The sequence below is a fragment of the Barbus barbus genome, assembly GCF_936440315.1.
Source record: "Barbus barbus genome assembly, chromosome: 48".
Taxonomy (NCBI): domain Eukaryota; kingdom Metazoa; phylum Chordata; class Actinopteri; order Cypriniformes; family Cyprinidae; genus Barbus; species Barbus barbus.
Window position 1 is genome coordinate 17,507,386 of NC_136726.1, and position 19,938 is coordinate 17,527,323.

A 19,938-nucleotide genomic window follows, 5' to 3' on the forward strand; every position below is an offset into this window, starting at 1 on the left:
AACAATAACATGTATTTTGTATGATTCCTCTTATTTTCGTAAAATAATGAACATTTTGCAGATTCTGAAAGGTGTATGTAAACGTTTGACTTCAACTGTGTATATATATATATATATATATATATATATATATATATATATATATATATATATATATATATATATATATATATATATATATATATATATTATTAGTTTCACAAAAGAAAATGTATACAGGAACAACATGAAGTTGAGTAAATGATGACAGGATTTTAATTTGTTGCTGAACTATCTATTTAAAATGTATTTTTAAAACGCTGTTATGTGTACAAATCTGTTCTTGAATAGAAGAAATGAGGTTGCAAATGAAAGTTAACTAGGAGAAAACGCAGAACTTTATTTAGATTATTCTGCTTCCAGTGTGTCAAACCAAATAATGACACAGGAAGTAAAAAGAGTAAGTTGCCGTAAACAACATCGACGTTTGTCTTGTTAACAACCGAATAGAAACAAAGCCTTCATCGCATCTGCACCTTCAAGCACCTGCCCCTATTCCCTGTGGAGGATATTTTTTTATCTTCGCTCTCTTCCAGGCACTCGATGGAAGGGGGGAAAAGAAGTAGAGGAATGATGGAGTGATGTTGCCTTGGGGAGACGAATTGGGCCGCTCATTTTATGTTCCTTTGCTGTCAGGAGCTTTAGCATGATGAAGCTGCCGGATTGGGTGGAGAGATGACATTTGTTTGTTGGTGAATGATGCAGCGTGATTCATGTTTCTGCGGAGACGCTCCATTCCTCACTCCGTACATCTTCCAAACTTTTCTACTCGCTCAGCCCAGCATGGGAAAGACAGAAAGACAGAGTTTTTTTTTTTTTTTTTTTTTCGGTTCGGTCATAAAATGCACATGTCAATACATTTATTGTCCAGCATTGAGATTCGCATCGTAAATGATTTGCGGAATAGCCTTCAGATGAGATTTTTGAGATTTATTAAAACGGTTATGTTGTCTTCGATGTCTCATAATTGATGAACAACATTGTTTTTCAAGCCCAAAAAGAAATCTGGGTTTCATATCAGTAGTATTTATGGGGCGTGCTGATGGATTTCAGGAAACGCATGCAACTCAGGGCTTGTTTATTTTACTGTTCGAGTGTGACAGTGGTAATATCCCATGAGTCTCTTAGGTGGCTTCTACAAAGTGAGCTTCTGTGGGCATGAACAGGGATTAATCACGGTTAAAATAAAGCCACTTCCTTAAAGTATAAATTATGTCTCTCTTTGTCCTTTTCCATTGAGAATCTCCATTGTAGGAAGATGAACATAACTCCAGCAATAAATGAATTAATACATAAAGCTCTAGAGATGTAACATACATCGTGTACTAGGATTGTGAACCATTCGGATCTGAATTGAATTTAAATGTAAAAAAAGTGGAATTTGAAGTTATTTTGAATTTAAATGCGTTCATGTACCTGTACTTTTAACTAGAAATCCAAAAGTAAAGAATGGCTTTAAAAAAAAGAAAAAAAAAGTTAAATCTATTTTCAAATTGAACATGTATACATTTATACAGATAGATAGATAGATAGATAGATAGATAGATAGATAGATAGATAGATAGATAGATAGATAGATAGATTACATTACCATTCAAAAACTTAAAGTTGCTTAAAGTTTTTTTTATGCTACTTTTTCTTTTGCTGTATTTTGACTACAGTAATATTTTGAAATATTTGGTTTTTAATTTAAAAGAACTGTCATTCATTTTAATATATTTGAAATGTAAATTTATTCCTGTGGTGGCAAAGCTGAATTTTCAGCATTATAAGTGCCACTTTTATTTAATCATACATTACTTTCTTATCAATTTGTGTCACTGCTGAAAACTTTAATTATCAATTATCTCCAATCAAGATCTCAAGTATCTGAACCGTAGCATATTTAATCATATTATTTAGCATATTAACTTTTGTTTTCCAAGGTGAAAGAGCACTTAATTTCCCAGAATGCATTATCAGTGTTTGATTTGATTCCAGTTCAGAATTCATTGTGATTTGTGGCCAATTCAGTTGATATTCAGACTGAAAGGAAGCCAGTTTTTGAATTTGAATTTGCCAGTCCCCAATGTGTATGGTAGTTTCTCCAATACCATGTAATTCCCGAGCTTTATCCGGCAATTCGCACCCTATTCTATACATAAACACTTTGAAATCAGGCAGATTAGCTTGTGTAAAACCCAGCTTGGGCGTGAATTAATATTCATTTCTTAAACTGCTGGAGACTGCTATCAATAATACAACCAGTCTGTCAATTTTTTTTGCATCCCGAGGTACAATTTCTCCCAGGGGGGGATTTGGTTTAGTGTGAAAGGCAGATTAAACGGTGAGAGAACCCGGATTGGCGTGCAACCTCACTCTCCATTGTCTAAATCTTCCATGTCACAGCATAGAGATTTCTTTCCCGAGAGTCAAACTACAAGGTCGCGCACTGGAGGTTATGTAGGTAGTGTGTATTGATTGATAGGCTGGAGTTGCGGCGAGGATGACATTGAATTGATGTTTTTGTCTCTTTTTTTCTGTCTTAAAGCAAGTGTTTTTTTCTTTGTCAGAATTCAGCCGTCAGCAAATGCTGTGTATTCTGTATTCACTGCACGGGTGTGAGCAAATGGGCCGGTCGACCTTGCCTCAGAGAGAGTGTATGACAAGATATAACACAATAATACATCTCAGAGCTTTTAAACAATCATTTTGTCTTGTCTTGTGAAACACTGTCTTTAGGATGTTGAATTAAGCTAGGTTTTAGACGTTCACTGGTAGATGTTGAAATCTATGTTTCAGTTATTTTTAAAGAGATAGTTCATCCAAAAAAAGACTTCACTTTTCATTCTTTTCCATTTATTTACAATGAACAATGACTAAAACTTTAAAACAAATGCTTATTCAACATACAAGTTGACTATATTCCATGTCTTCTGAAGTTAGGCGATAGCTTAGTGTGAGGAACAGACCAAAACTGAGCCAGATCTTAGTCCAGATCAGTGTGATTTGTGAATGAATCATTTAAATGGATCAAATGATTAATTGAAAAGATCTGACTGAAAAGAATGATTCATTCACCAATAAGACACCACTACATGGGTTTACACATACTAAACTTACACATACTAGACTTCAAGCTTAAAAAAAAATGCTAAACCACCAAAAACGTTGTCCATACAACTATATCCCAAGTCTTCTGACGTTAGAAAATTAGCTTAGTGTGAGGAACAGGGCAAACTGAACCTGATCTTTAAGATCAGATCAGTGTGATTTGTGAATGAGTAATTCAAATTAATCAGCTGATTCATTGTAAAGATTTGACTAAAAAGAATACGTTCACCAATAAAACATCATTACATGTGCTTATATGCACTAAAACTTTCAAGCTTCAAAATAAACGCTAAAGCACCATGAAAGTCGTTTATATATGACATATTCAAAGTCTTCTGAAGTTGTAAAATAGCTAACAGACCAAAATTGAACCAGATCTTTCAGAGCAGTGTGGTTTGTGTATGTCAATCCATCGATTGGTAGAAAAGATCTGAGTCAAAGTAATGATTCGTTCAACAATTGGACATTGCAGCATACTTTTCTCAGAATTGCAGCGGGAAAAGCTAATATTTTCAGTTCGTTTCCACTTAAATGATTCACTAAGCAATCATATAGCTTCAGAAGAGTGAGACATATGGGCTACTTTTATAATGTTTTTGTGTTGCTTTTAAAGTGTGAAAGTAATTGCATGGAAATCAATCTTCCACAGAAGAAAGTAATTAGAAAGTTTGTAATGACATGAGAGTGAGTAAATGGTTATTTTTCATATTTGGGTAACGTATACCTTTAGGAACACTCTTCTACGTGTTGTTCTAAACGTTTTTGGAACATGAACGTTTCAGCCCAGCCCCTTTTGCACACACTCACATTGACCTTTCATTAATCTCCTTCTCTTTGACCTGAGTGTCTTGAAGTGTGAGTGTGTGTGTTTTTCTCGAGTGGTCCCTCATCCACAGCCCCTCCTATGGGATGAGTGCAGCACATTTCTCCAGTCAATGTCCTAATCAATCAGAGCTCTGCCTCGCCACATCAGTCTTCTGGAATAATCTGGCCGACATCATAAAACGGTCATCTTGACATGCTGGATAGACACCCACCCCCACAACCTGGCTATGGGCAAAACATGTATCTAACATGTAATATGTAATACATTATGAATGGAAATATACTTCATAGAAATTGTATTCATAATTTCTAGGGGTGCTAATAAGTGTGGCCAGTGCATATTTGAGAAAAAATATTTTTCATAATATGATTTTTCCCCCTCCACTTTCAATTGTTTTACTTCAATGAAAGGTTGAATTTTGGTTATTTTTTTTAATGAAATATCAAAAGGAGAAACAATGCTCTTATTTATTACTTTAAATATTATTTAACTTTTGCTCATATTTATTAAGGGACTAATAATTCTGGACATTTATATGCATGTGTGTGTGTGTGCGCGTTTATTTTTATATAGAAATGTACAGAATTATACTGCCGTGCAAAGGCAGAGTACAGTAACTTCAAAATAGGTGTAAAAATCAAGTTTGAGCTCACAATTTTTTAATGTGGATAATTTTCATTACGAAAACATCTAATTGCCAAATTTCCAGTGTCCTACTTATAATTAATTTGGCTGGACAAATAAAAAAAAAAAACTTTACAGTATATTTTTCTCAGTTTCACATTCTAGCGAGTTAAGGTATTTTAGCTTTGTTGGGCAGAATATATATATATATATATATATATATATATATATATATATATATATATATACATACACATACAGTATACACAAACACACACACACACATATTGGATTTGATTCAATTTATTGTCATTGCACATGTAGGTAAAAGGCAACGAAATGCAATAGAGAAGAAGAATACAGCACAACATGAGGAAAGAAAGGAGAAAAAAATAATCCTCACACTATGCTCCTAAACGGGAGTACAGTGTGAGAACAGACAAAAACCTCAGCATAGAGCACAATCAATACAGGAACACACAACTTGCAGTAGGGTGAGAGTAATCCAGTTCAGGCAAACAGCCATCCGGTCTGCAGCCATTACAGCGCCAACACAGACCCGTTTATCAGACTGACGGGAAGAAGCGGCAAAGGCGTTGGATGGGGGTAATGGGAGGTGAATGAATATCTGTATGTATGAGCGTATGAGTGTGTGTATGTGTAAGTTCGTGTGCCTAGAGATCCGCCGCGCTGGCACTCCAAACAAGTTGTCTCAGTCCGCAGATTTGTGGTGCGACATAGCAATTGCCATGGAAACGACCTTGGCCGGAACCCAAACGCTCGACAATCACAAGGTGTCTGTTGAGGGGGGAGGGAAGAAAGAGCGTCTCCCTGCAGCATTCATCCGGGGAGTTAGATTCCAGAGCAACCTTGCCAAGCTGTCTCTTGTTTTGGGAAGCCGAAAAGAGATAAGATTGTTTGGTCTTTGGGCGAACAGCTGCCTTCTAATTTCACAGCTATTCTCATTGTCCATTCTGATCTCCTTGTCCATCAATTTTCCTTTCCAAAGCCGAGAGCTTAGCCGTGATCGAATCCATATTGCGGTTAATAGTCTCTGTCTCAGAGCCGACCGCTCTGCCCACTGCTTCAATCATGACGGGCAGCCTTGTGAGGTTTTGGACAGCTGTTCCCGTCTCCTGAATTCTCCGATAACAGGGCAAAGCCTAATCCAATCAGCAGAAATCCAGTTATCATGGTTCCGAATAGGTAGATGTCTTCAATGTCCTCCACGGAAAGAGCTGCCAGACACACGACCCGCCACCTCTCCCATGCATCCATCGTGTAGCCAGCTGCAAAAGTCCCAGCAGGACACTTGGGTTCTCCCGATCCCAAACTTCTAGTCGAGAAGATGGTGTCAATTGCATTAAGAGACCAGTTGATCAGATCCATAATTTCGGTTTTGTAGAATAGTGCAGAGAGAGTCTCTTAAGTGTTAGACAAGGACAAGACGAGAGAGCAAGCAGGGGAGATAAGGGTAGGGAGAGGAAGAAAATGTGACCGCCTTCGCTGAGAGCCAAACGAGAAATATTGTATATGTGTGTAAAAAAAATAATATAAATATTACATATATAGATGGACAGATACAGAGAATAAAATATAGAATATTAGCAAAAGTAGATAGATATCTAGAGATAAAATAGACAAAAAAAAAGAAAAATAATCCAAGTAAATGCAAGCAAATGTGGAAAAGTTTAGAGAAAAATGCAGTTTTAAAAATAAAGATGCAATTAAAAAATACAGAATTTGAAATGATTACAATTTAATTCTTAAAACTGGTCAGAAATGATTAAATTAATCATAATTATGTTTTATTGACAAGTAGTGTATATTTGTGATTCTTTAGGTTTATACACCTAACGTAATCAATATTAAATATTTTCCAGACAATTATGATATTTGTATTTTTCACTGTATAAGTGGATCTTTACATACTAAAATTATAATCTGCTCTAATATTTCAGAAAATTAGGGAGCTCCTCGAAAGGAGATCATCAACCGTGGCATCGTAAAGTTTAAAACCCCTTGGTCCAGTCAGCCTCTGTTCTCAGATCTGTGGCAAAGGCAGCATGTCCTTAAAAACACAGCTAAAGCAGGCCTCATGACTCAATAATGAGGGGTAAACTCCCCCACCCAACCTAAATCTAAGCTCAGCTAAAAGAAAATGACCTGAATCAGCCTGTAACTGGAGTCACGGCAGGCTGACGTCAGTCGACCTCTGTGGAGGCATGCAGCTGGGCAGAGACAAGCCGTACCTGTGGACAAATAACGTGCCCTACAGGTGTGTCTGTGTATGTGTGTGTGAAAACTGCGCCAGAGACGGTCTCCCTTTCTGGGTTGCACCTGTGAGGCATCTGTTCAAGGCTGTGCAGAACTGGCCGTATTAATTTTGCTGCTAAATTGAAAGGTTAAAGCTAGCAGCAGAGGAGGTGACGGATTGCCGCTCACCTGGTTCCTCTGGTACTAAAGCACCTGTTTAGCTGAGGTGAGGTTCAGTTGTCCTCCTGTCATAGGAGAGAGAAAGAGGGAGAGAGAGGGAGTTGTTAATGATGAAGCCTGGGAGAATCTACATTTAATAGGTTATTTGAGAGAGCAGAATAAAATAAGAGCCGCTGGAGTTGATTGTTCTTATCAGAGTTCATTAACGCAATTTCCTCTCACAAAGGCCTTGTGCAGAAAAGCTCTCTGGCTCAAATAATGACTGGATCAGCCTGTGCAACCTTCCGCCGCTGAATAAGACTAGGGTTTTTTTTTTTTTTTTGCTGTCGTGCGCCGACGCCGGCTTTGGTTATTTACATATAGAGAGGCTCTTACGGACACTGCCTAGCCTGTCTTGGTTTTGATACACTTTAATCGTGAGTACATCATTCCGCATGAGAGCTGTAAACACGCTGGTTGTTGTCGCTCTTCAAGGTGTGGCTGTGGAATCGATCGATTGAGGATTCTTAATAGACTGCCGTAAGTGTCTCTTACCGAACCGGTACGAGTGTTAAAGGACGTTCACACTGACAGAGAGATTTCAAATGACAAAGTGACCTGAAACCATTCAGAATTGAAGTGGCTTTTTATTTCCAATAGATTTCCTGAATCTGAGTTCTCGCACCAAATGGGATGCAGCATTGCAATTTAAATTGGGATGTAAGAAAGTTACATTTATATTACTGTACAGATAGATAGATGGATAGATGGATAGATAGATAGAGATGGATGTATGGATGGATGGATAAAGAGATAAATGGACAGACAGATAGATGGAAAGATTGATAGACATGAATAGATACATGAATTGGATGGATAGATAAACTGAGAGAAACAAAAAAAAAATATCTATTTTTATCCATCTTTCAAACTGTTTATCCAATTTAAATATCCATTAATGTCTATCTACCTTTCTGTCTATCTGTCTATGAAAGTGATGTGACCCATACTCAGAATTTGTGCTCTGCATTTAACCCATCCAAAGTGCACACACACAGCATTGAACACACACACCGTGAACACACACCCGGAGCAGTGGGCAGCCATTTATGCTGCAGCACCCGGGGAGCAGTTGGGGGTTCGTTGCCTTGCTCAAGGGCACCTCAGTCGGGGTATTGAGGGTGGAGAGAGCGCTGGATATTCACTCCCCCCACCTACAATCCCTGCCGGGCCGAGACTCGAACCCGCAACCTTTGGATTACGAGTCCGACTCTCTAACATTAGGCCACGACTTCCCTAAGTCTACTGTTTATCGAGATGGACGGACAGACTGATAGACGTGAATAGATGCATGAATTGGATAGACAGGTTGAAAGATGGATAGATAAATTGACAGGTAAACAAACAAACATATGAACTGATAGATGGACAGTTGGATAGACAGGCAGATATATGAAATGCTACCTATTGAAATGGACAAAAACAAATATACATTTTATATACATTATATATAATATTTCAATAGCTACAATAGTTGGTTATGCAGCCCAACAAAAATGTCAGAACTGTCAGTGACCAGAACGCCTAGTTGCCACCAACAGTACACTGATTTAGCAACCTAAAATCACTGTCAGTCACAGTCAATACGAACAGAGAATGAAATGCACCAAAAAACTTGTCCGGATAACCTGCAGTATTTTCTGTGCACAGTTTGTTTGAGTTCAGAGAATAGTTTCTGTGGTAAACACAAATGTAAGCAGCGAGAAGGGGACTGATGCTCTGACGACCACAGTTATTTTCCAACAATTGGCTGCTGAGTCAAGTGAGTGCACATCAGGTCTCCAAAAATTCTGTTTTGCTCCTAGACTTTGTCCAGAAGTTTGTGGATGTGTGTTTTTGTAAGTACACACAGGTTTCTTTTGTAGTATTGACCAGTATTTGTGAAATATCATGTCGGCTTAACCATTTCTGCTTGGTTAGTTAATAAACAAATTTCTTAGTCAAGAATGATTCTGTACAGTAAATGGGCAAAATTTATTTGTTTAGCTAAACTTTTTTACTTAATTTTTCACTTAATAAGGCTTTCATTTTAACAGTACAAAATCAGTCAGTTATGCTTCTTGATATTGCAAGCTGGTATTATTTGGTATTTTAATAATGAATTGGAAATCTCACCCATTCACAGAAAATACCTATCGCCCGTGTTGCAAAATAAGTTGGATAGTGGTATCGCCATTGGCAAAGACCATATTGGTCGACCACTAGTCTTTTGTGAAAGGGTTTATTCCATTTCCTCACCGCTTTGAGGTATACAGTAAGGAAGGTTCATAACATTTTGATTGAATTACATTGACTTAAACTTTCAGGCTATCCTCCTGATGCCGCAATACGATTACTATCTCCCCCCGATGTTTTTATATGGGCTTAAAGATAAAGGCATCCATCCAGCCAGAAACAGAGCTCCAGGCAATAACAGCATCCCACCGCACCTGAGATGTGTCCATTCAGGTCCATTAAAGCACAGCTGGTGTCATTTAGACTCGGAAAGGACGATTCCCTTTGCGTTTTATAGAGTTAGAACAACAGCGAGCCCCTTAGCCACAGTGCTTCATCACTCATAAGCACAGTGAAGCGCAATTGGATATTCAGACGTTAACATTAGACTAGCATACATCATCTGCTGCATGCTGCATTAGGTGCTCACGTATGAATGCTAATAGGCAAAAGTTTCCAAGTAGAAATTTGAAAGGGAAAACAGAGTCTGTTGCCAAACTCTGCTCTCCTGACTGATTAGTATGCATCAGATAAACTCGTAAGCAAAGCATAAAATTGATCTAAAAAGACCCAGTGAGATATGTATATGCTAGATTATGATGTAATGATAGCGCTAGCGGGCTAGCATACATTAGACAGGTCTTTTATAATAGCACTGTATCTTCTCTTTGTGCCAGTTTAATAGATAGCCATCTAATTTAATCTAATCTAATTTCTCCTTCTCTGGAGTCTTGTTCTCCTCGTGGTCGTGGAGTAAGAGAGATGTGCGATGGTTTTTTGGTGAAGTGTGCGTGTACACGTGAAGACCAGTCATTATTCATTTTTTGTCACATGATCTAGTTTATTTCTAAATGTCATTAGAGACTTATAAAGTCAGGCTTGAATAGAAACACACTGTCATTTTGCACAATTCACCAGTGTGGTTTATTCAAAATGAAGAAAAAGGCTGTGTTCCACCTCTAGGCCGTAAATCTTAACTATTAGCCAAAAAGCTGTAAGATATTTTGTCTTTTTTGATATTAGTATAAATATTTTTAGTGTTCAAAACGTATTGATATTTTTGGCATTTATGTTGCATTTAGTGGGCATATCCTCACACAAAAATACTGATCCAGGTTGATAAATATGCAATTTACTAGCAATTATTGAATACAAATTTTCTGCAAATTCTCTCACCATCCAAGATGTAGGTGAGTTTGTTTCTTCATCAGAACAGATTTGGAGAAATTTAGCATTACATCACTTGCTCACTAATAAATCTTCTGAAGTGAATGGGTGCCGTCAAGTAGAGAGTCCAAACAGCTGATAAAAACATCTCAATAATCCACAAGTAATCCACACCACTCCAGTCCATCCATTAACATCTTGTGACGTTTTTTACTTCAAACTGTTTCTGTTGACTAAAATATGAGTCCTCTATCTATAATATTACTAATATTACTATCTATAATATTACTTTCTCTAGTGAAAAAATCATCTTGTCTAGGAGAGAAATATTCATTGATCAAGCACCATTTCAAATAAAAAACAGTTCAAAACAGTCCTAAACAAATTTGAATGTGGAATTTGATATAAAAGGATATAAAATGCAGAAATATAGCTTACCAGAAGCAACATTTTAAAGTTAAAATGATGGATTGTCTTAAGACAAACACTCAGCTTTTTACTTTACAAGACAGTAATTGATGGACTGGAGACGGGGATTACTTGTGGACTGTCATTCTGACGACACCCATTCACTGCAGAGGATCCATTTGCGAGCAAGTGATGTAATGCTAATTTCTCCAAATCTGTTTTGATGAAGAAACAAACCCATCTGCATCTTGAATGGCCTGAAGGCAAGTACATTTTTAGCAAATTTTCATGTCTGAGTGAACTATTCCTTGAATATTCTAGGCAGCTTGCATGAATTCTGCCCCCTGTTATTCAGTTACTCTCCTTCACTAATCTGCACAGTCTATAACCACCCATTCACTTCTACAGGAACAGTTGGCCACTTCATGGTATGAGGGTCCAGAGTCTCTCTCGCTCTCTCTCTTTCCATACCAAAGCCCCCCACACCTCTTTGGCTCAATACCCCTGGGTCTGAAGAAACTGTTGAGATGTAGAGTGAGATATGATGCGTTACAACTATGAACACACTCCACTGTGTCCAATTCTCTTTCTATCTCACCTTGACACTCTCTCTCCTTTTCTGTCTTTCACACTTCCTCTCTCACTTCTCCCTCTCGCCTGGTTTGGCCTTTCATCGCTCATCACGTTTCCCTCTTTATCGTTACCCTGCATCCTTTTGTTTTCGATTGTTCCCTGATTCCTTGTTGTCATATCTCTCTCTGTCCCACAGCGGTTCTGTTCCATTTTCTACCACTCTCCACCATCATACCTACTATCTGGGCTGTATTGTATGAAGGTGTTTGAAGGGGGTGGAAGTCTGGGCGTATGATGCCGGGGTGTTAGCATATGTTGGAGTGTGTCCCGCGTTGAGCACCAGACCTTTCACCTCAGGGGGGGCGCAATTGCTTGGCATGATTTGACGGATATCAGTCATATGAAAATGAATGTTCTGGTTTGTGGATTCAATTTAGACTAAAGCCTAGTTCACTACAAACATTATACATTTATAATGTCATTTTAGCATTAGTTCAGCTATAGAAGTCGGCAAAGGCTGCAAATTTGTCCAATGTAATGGCAATGTTTTCATTTGCAGCTCAATATCCAATGTTTTTAGTGACTCTAGGCTAGGTTTGTCTCATTTGCATAAGTTTTCAACATTTCCCTTGATTTTTAATGACAGGTGTTTATAAACTTGTTGTCAACTAATCAGACATTTTTTTTTCTCTCACAAAATTGAAGCTTGAAGGTTAAAACAGTAAAAAAAAAAAAAAAAAAAACATTAACCAACATCACAGAACTGTCAACGTGTGAATGTGTTGTTAAATTATTGAAAGATTAATTTAAAATCTAAAGGGATGAATATTTTCTGTCAAAGGGGTTGAGCTGACAAAATTCCTGAAGTAGGCCTAGTTGTATATTACTTATGCAGAAAATAGCTACCCTAACAAAAATTAACCATGGTTTTACTATAGTAAAAGTGTAGTAACCAATTTTTTGGCATATTGATTACCATTCGTAAAACCAGTTTTACTACAAATACCATGGTTAAACCAGTGTAAACCATGGTTGTTTTTTTAGCTTTACTTGCAGTAAAACTATGGTTAATTTTCAGAAGAGTTCCTGAAAGTGAAAACAAGATGGCTGCCAAGGACTTTTAAATGCAAACTAGAAGAAACAAGCTTGTTGGTCAGCATTGACGCGTTTAGTAACAATTTTTTTGTTTTCTATCATGTTGTTGACATCATGAAGCACAGTGCACACAATGACTAGTAAGTGGATTACCTGAATAGCCAGCTGACTAGTTGTCGTAAGGAAGCTAAAAGTTCCTTCTACAATTTTTCTGAGAGACTTTATTGTGCAAACAGCTAAAGCGCTACACACAGGTAGCATGCTAACAAAGTACCTCTGCTAAAAATATCAACATGTAGAATATATATTTCTTGATAAACTAATCAGCTTCTCTATTCAATGATAGACTTTTACACAGTAGAGCAAGACAAACAGCCTAAAATTATGAGTAAGTCAGTGTTTGTTGGGATGTGCTAGCTAGCTAGCATTATGTTGTTGTGTTTGTTGATGGTTCCACTTTCCACTACCTTGCTCTCCATTTGCACTCATTCATCTCACAGTTTCATTGGCCGTTGCTCATTCCTGCTCTTTTGCTTGTTGTAAACGGCTGCAATCCTGAAATCTGATTAGCCAGATTTCAAAGTCTGAAATAAGTTGTAGCATCTGCGGTAAAAAAGCATCCGTGTCTGGCTTTTTTTGTTCCGCAGAATTAAAACACGAAAGAGCGACTAGCTTCTGTCTTCAGTGAGCTTAATGCCTCGTTGATTCTGATTGTATCCGTCTCTGCGATTGTACAGTATGATAAATTGACTTTGCAGGTGGAAAGACAGAGGCTTAGGAGCCGTTTATGCATAAAGAGCAATTCCTAGATTCATGTTCTTTATAGGCAAATGACCCCAATTTGATTCTGATGTGAGCACAGTCTATGATCAGTGCCAGATCTTGTACTCGTCCTGAATGTAGGCCATACCCATAGACTATAATGAGCTATGAGTGACAGTTATTTTGAGATGAAATATTAATAAGAATAGAGATATCTATTTATGGCCAGATTTTTCCTGGGTCAGGAGAGACGGAACGAACAAGGCGTTCTTAGAATTAGCTAATACTTCATTTGAAAGTGATACTACACATAAAATAAATATTTTACAGGGGTTTGCAACCCTCTGAAAAAGGTTTGCAGATCATACAGTGCAAAAAATAAAATGATTTGTTTTGAAAGAAAGTAGTAGCTTTATTTATATAGTGCTTTTCCATTGCTCAAGGCTGCTTTGATTTAATGTGATACTTCATCATAACGTACTCACACTCATGTCATTCAAAACCTGTATGACTTTTTTTCTTCTGTGGAACACATAAGATAACTTTTTTTTTTCTGTCACACAGTGGAAGTCAATTGGTTCCAATCAGTGTTTTGGACCCGATTTACTTTCATTATATGCAGGGATTGAAATGAACTTTTTCACTCACCAGCCAATTTGGCTACTAAATTTTTAAGTTACCGGCCATTCATAAATTCTACTAGCCAAAAAACACAACAGAAATAAACCAACAGCACTGGAAGTGACACAGCGACCATTGCAAATAATTTTGTGTCAGTACTAGGGGTGTGCAATACTAACAATAAAATAATGTCAACATTTTCTGGGATTTTATCGATAAAGATAATTAGACGATATTTTGCTGAGTGTGTTATTGTGCTGGTATCTTAAGGACTGCCGTGGACAGCTGGCTATTCTCCATATTCTGTGTGATCAGTTCACAGCAGTGATAGAAGTTTAAATTGATTTTTACTTTTTATGGGCATTTTTACCTTAATAAAACCTTTTTTTTTCTAAAAGTGTGCATCATCTTTTGAGTCAAATTCTTACATTTAATCAGTCAATTATAATAATACATTTAGGCTGTTACTAAACAAATGAAATCAGTATTAATAAAATGAATCTTTACAGAAGATGCATATGAAGTGGCATTTAGATGTATTTACACATGCAGCTAAGAGGGACATGGAATACTTTAACCTGCTGTTACAAATGCATAAATAATGTTTTGATATTTTAAACATGAAATGTTGAATACTGATATTTGAAATTATTAAAAAAATGAAAAGATACTTTAAATGTGAAATTAAGATCACAAGCAGGTGGCATCAAGTCACTGTTAAAAAGTGAGTCATTGCGATTGAACCCAATCATTTAAACGATTGATTGATTCATTCAGGAACAAAACACCATCATGTTGCTCAGAGATGCAAAACAGCGCTGTGGCTGTGTTTGGAATATTTTTTGTTGTCGAAATAGAGCAAAAACAGGAAATACGGTGGCTAAAACATACGTCTCTTGATATTAACTTATTGTTTATTGAACTGTTGAATAAAATCAATATCACATTTGTAACCATGCAGATTTTTAAAGAAAAAACGGCACTCTTCGTGTGATATTGATTAACTATATGAACTGATATAAATATACATTTTCTGCCCCCTTATCTTGAATTATGATCATTCTTAATGCATATTAATAGACTGAATCATGCAGTGAAAGAACGCACTCTAAATGCACACGCGCACTAAGTTGGTCTAACCAGACTTCATCACATAGTTGTGTATGAGTGCATTCTGTAGGGGTGTTTTGTTAGATTTTTTGCAATATACTCGATAATATCATGATGTCTCACGAGTTCAGTATTTCTGCTAAACCTGCGCAGATTTTGCTTGCATGAACATCCCCAAGACATTAATGAGTGAACATTACCCGCCACAGCTGATTTTTACCCGCAGTTGGCGGGTGTTAATTTCAAACCCTGATTATATGAACAAAAACAGTTAAAACATTCGTTTGTGTCCACACAACAAAAACATAATACATGTCATATTATTAATTTTTGGATTCTTCCTAATCAAGTTGTCGAATAAACCTGGAATTGTTTGTTATGTTGGCTCTTTGACTAATTGGTTTGTTTCTCTTTTGTAAGCAGCTTTGAATAAAATCATCTTCTAAATGCATACATGTAAATGTTAAATATGTAAATTTTGTAGTGTATAATAATAATAAAAAAACTAAATTAAACATTAAGACATTTCATGTTAATTATATCATATCGATTGAGGCGTATTTTGCTTAAATGTTAAAACTAGTGCTGTCAAACAATTAATCACAATTAACCGCATCCAAAATAAAAGTTTATGTTTGCATAATATATGTGTACTGTTTATTTACATATATAAATAAATGCACACACATACAGTTTTGAAAATATTTACATGTACTGTATATACATGTATATATATTTATATTATATATAAATGTTTAATATATAAACATAACATATTTTTCTTAAATATATACATGCATGTGTTTGTATTTATATATACATAATAAATATACACAGTACACACTCATATATTATGTAAACAAAAACGTTTATTTCGGATGCGATTAATCGCGATTAATAATTTGACAGCGCTAGAAAACTTAAACCGATTCAACCATCATTTTGAGTGCTAATTTGCTTCTTTTTTTTCTTTTTTTTTAAGTCACAAAAATCCAATTAAATTTTTTTTCTTGTCATATTTATTATTTTTATTTTATTTTTTAACTTAGATCAAAAACATTACAATTATGTCATTATTTATATCTATCTATGCTGTTGAAGTCAGTGGGGTCCGATCAGTGTTGACTTTTTATATGACAAAAACAGCTGAAACATTCTGCCAAGTATCTTCTTTTGTACTGCACAGAAGAAAAAATTACAGGTTTGGAACAAAAGTCGTGACGTATTGTCAAGTATGGTGACCCATACTCGAAATTGGTGCTCTGCGTTTAACCCATCCAAGTGCACACACACAGCAGTGAGTAGTGAACAAATGCACACACGCACACACACCGTGAACACACACCCGGAGCAGTGGGCAGCCATGCTGCGGCGCCCGGGGAGCAGTTGGGGGTTCGGTGCCTTGCTCAAGGGCACCTCAGTCGTGGTATTGAGGGTACAGAGAGCGCTGGACATTCACTTCCCCCACCTACAATCCCTGCTGGCCGGGGACTCGAACCCGCAACCTTTCGATTACGAGTCCGACTCTCTAACCATTAGGCCACGACTTCCCCCAAACAACATGACACATTATTAATTTTGGAGTGAACTATCACATTTATAAGGACACTTCATGCACAATGTAAAATCTTGTTCCTAAAGCAAAACCAGTTAAACTACTGATCAATTATTCATAACGGCCGCATATTGAAAATGGAAAAAAGGACTTAGCACCTGTCTGAAGCTAGGCTACGTGCAAAATGAATGGTTCTCTGCACAAACTACCACCCAAACCATTAAACAAAACATATTCAAACAGATCGCTAACATCTGGCTCACTGATCCCAGAGCTGTTTTTAACACACAAGCCAACCCACTATGCCCCTGCTGTTCTGTAATCCCGGTTTGCTCACTTGCTTCCGCTTTCCCAATTTGGTGACTAACCCAAACTGTTTTATCTCCAAGAGAAGCAAATTATGCATTTAAGCAGGCGGGAAAAGCTGTCTGGGGGCTGTGACTTGGTGAGCAAATGAAGTCTTGATGAAGACGGAAAGTGGGCCGGTACTTCGCCGTCAGATCCGGCGCAGTTACTTTAGCCCCTTTGATGAGACGTTCATGAGGCACGGTTAAGAAATGGCAGCTATCAATCTGCAAATGAGCCGTATAAGTTGTATAAATGACTCTAATAGTGTGAAGTGCTACCTATAAGTGTCGGAAATGCAAATGGAGCGTAATTGATTGCAACAGGGACAAGTGTTTTCTCCCCCAAAGTCGCTCGTGCTCTTCTTTTTCCCCTTGTGTGCTGATGACCGAACCCTCCAGAGGCGACTTCTGTCATTTAGTCTGAGCTGAAAATCTTCCCAGCAGCCCGCACAGTGCAGGACATTCAGCTAGAGGGGTTGTTTTCACTTAGGAAGCTAAACATCTACCGGGTACTGTTTTCTACATATCAGAATGGTCAGCGTTTCAGAAATGAAGCAGCAGCACACGAGCAAGACTGCTGAATTTGACTGTACATAAACGGTTTTCAAGGTAGTCACAGCCAGTTGCAAGTGTGAGGTTGTGTAAATGTAAAAACTTTAACAGTTTAAGCCTTCATGTTGGTATAAACCTATATGCAGTGATACATTTCAATGTGTTTTTTGTTTGTCTGTTTGTTTTGCTAGCTTGCCCCTTAATCTTGTTTGTTGTCTTTATTTCATTGTGTATTAGTATTAATCATATTTTAATGTCATATTCATTAGTCATATTCAAATATCTGTCTATATCTATATGTCAATATTCATACGGTTGTGATTTTAACCATTTTAGTAGAAACCTGACACATTTTTAAGAATCATTTTATTAGAAAGCTGCTTATTTATTGTTTTTTCTTTATATACACAGACATGGCCAAAAATATCGGCACCCTTGGTAAATATGATCAAAGAAGGCTGTGAAAATTAATCTGCATTGTTAATCCTTTTGATCTTTTATTTAAAAAATTCACAAAAATCTAACCTTTAAATAATAACAATTCAAAATGGGGGGACATATCATTATGAAATATTTCAAATACATGTTGGACACAATTATTGGCACCCCTAGAAAGTCTTATGAGTAAAATATCTCTGAAGTATATTCTCATTCATATTCACAATTTTGAGCACTCCAGGGTGATTATGAACATGAAATTATCCAGCCATGGCTTCCTGTTTTCAATCACAAAACTAAAAGCTACTGTATAATGCATGCTGGGAAACAAATGCACCAACAAGCAACTTATTGATTATGAAAGTTGATGTTGGTGAACCTTGCTCATCAAAGTCTCTTAAATATTCATCAATCAAATTGTGATGCATACAGTACTCATGCAGCTCTATTGAATATCGATTTACAGTGGCATAAAGGCAGGGCCGCATCCTGCCGCGTCAGCTGGAAAAGTTATGTTGTTTTCCTGGAGGTTGAGGTTAAAGCCAAAACCATACAGCCCTTTGCCCTCAGCGACGCTGAGTTGACAGAACTGTGGTGGGTCTGTCTCCGACAAACACGCACACAAAAACACTTTTACACCGATAATAAGACCACACAGCGAACCTTGCTCAGTACGGCATGCAGCAGCATTCTTTATCTGATGCTAAGCCTCACGGTCTTTCTCCGCATCAATAACGCTACAACTTTGTACGTCCCCAAGGCTCTTTGTTGCTGTTTTCATCATTCGTTCTCAAAAGGCGCATGAAGGTTTTCAGGAAACACTACACTGCATGTTTAGCTTCTCTCATGTGTGGCTTTCCACCTTTGGGGAGTGCTTTTTTTTGTTCATTTTTCTCTTTTTCGTGAGTCCGAATACTCCAGCACAGAGTGTAGTCTGACCGGTCTCATTTGTAGTCAATGAACGAGCATAATTGGCATGTGTTTCTGTTTGTCCTTTGGGCCCCTATAGGCTTCCGTAGTGCCATTATCAAAGACACCCTTGTACTGAGGGAAACAGCAGGCTGTCTATTCAAAGACCTCCCTGTGGAGGACCACTGCGGGTCTGAGAGGTCGAGCGGGGTAACGCTCACCTCAGGGTCTCTGCTAGACTCAAGCAAACACACGCCTCCATGCTGGGCCGCCTCAGACCAGGCCAAGAAAAGGATCTCGGTTCTTTCCTCGACGCCAGACTTTAGAACCGTGGCAGCTTTTTGCTTTTTCAGTTGCTATTTACTCTCAGTTTCTGTCTGACTGTGGAATGGAATGCTGGTGAATTGATTCTAATGCGATGGGAAACTGCATGATGAACACAGTTACTGTTCATGTTTTATATATTAGTAGACTACACTGTTGTCACAAATGCATTCCAGTTATCTTGGAAATGCATTTATTTTTATATTTTACTTGTATTTTTATTTGTATTTTTACACATTTATTTTTTGTTTGTTTGTTTCTTTCTTTATGTTCATATTTGTGTATACATGTATGTAAATAAATAAAACATCTCAAATATTTAGTATTTATTTGTAAATATTTTTTATTTTATTTAAATTTACTTATTTGTATTTTCTTTTGTTGCAAATGTATTCATTTATTTGTAATTAATTATTTATTTTTTTACTTATTTACATATCTATTTTATATTTAATATTTATGTATAAATTAGTTTATTTCTTTGTTTTTATTTAAGCTATTTTCAGTTCAATTCAATTATTTATTTATATAAATATGTATAATAAATATTTATAATGTTTCTTTGTGTATGTGTTTTACAATATTCATTATTTAGTTACATACTTGTGTGTACTGTATACAATTATATTTAAAAAATAATATAATGTTTGTTATTTATTTGTAAATATTGATTTATATCTTTTATTTTTAAGTTTGCTTATTTGTATTTACTTTCATATTACTTTTATTATTAAAAATATTAAGTATTTATTTACTTTTTTTTACTAATTTACATATTTTATATTTAATGTTTATTTATAAACATT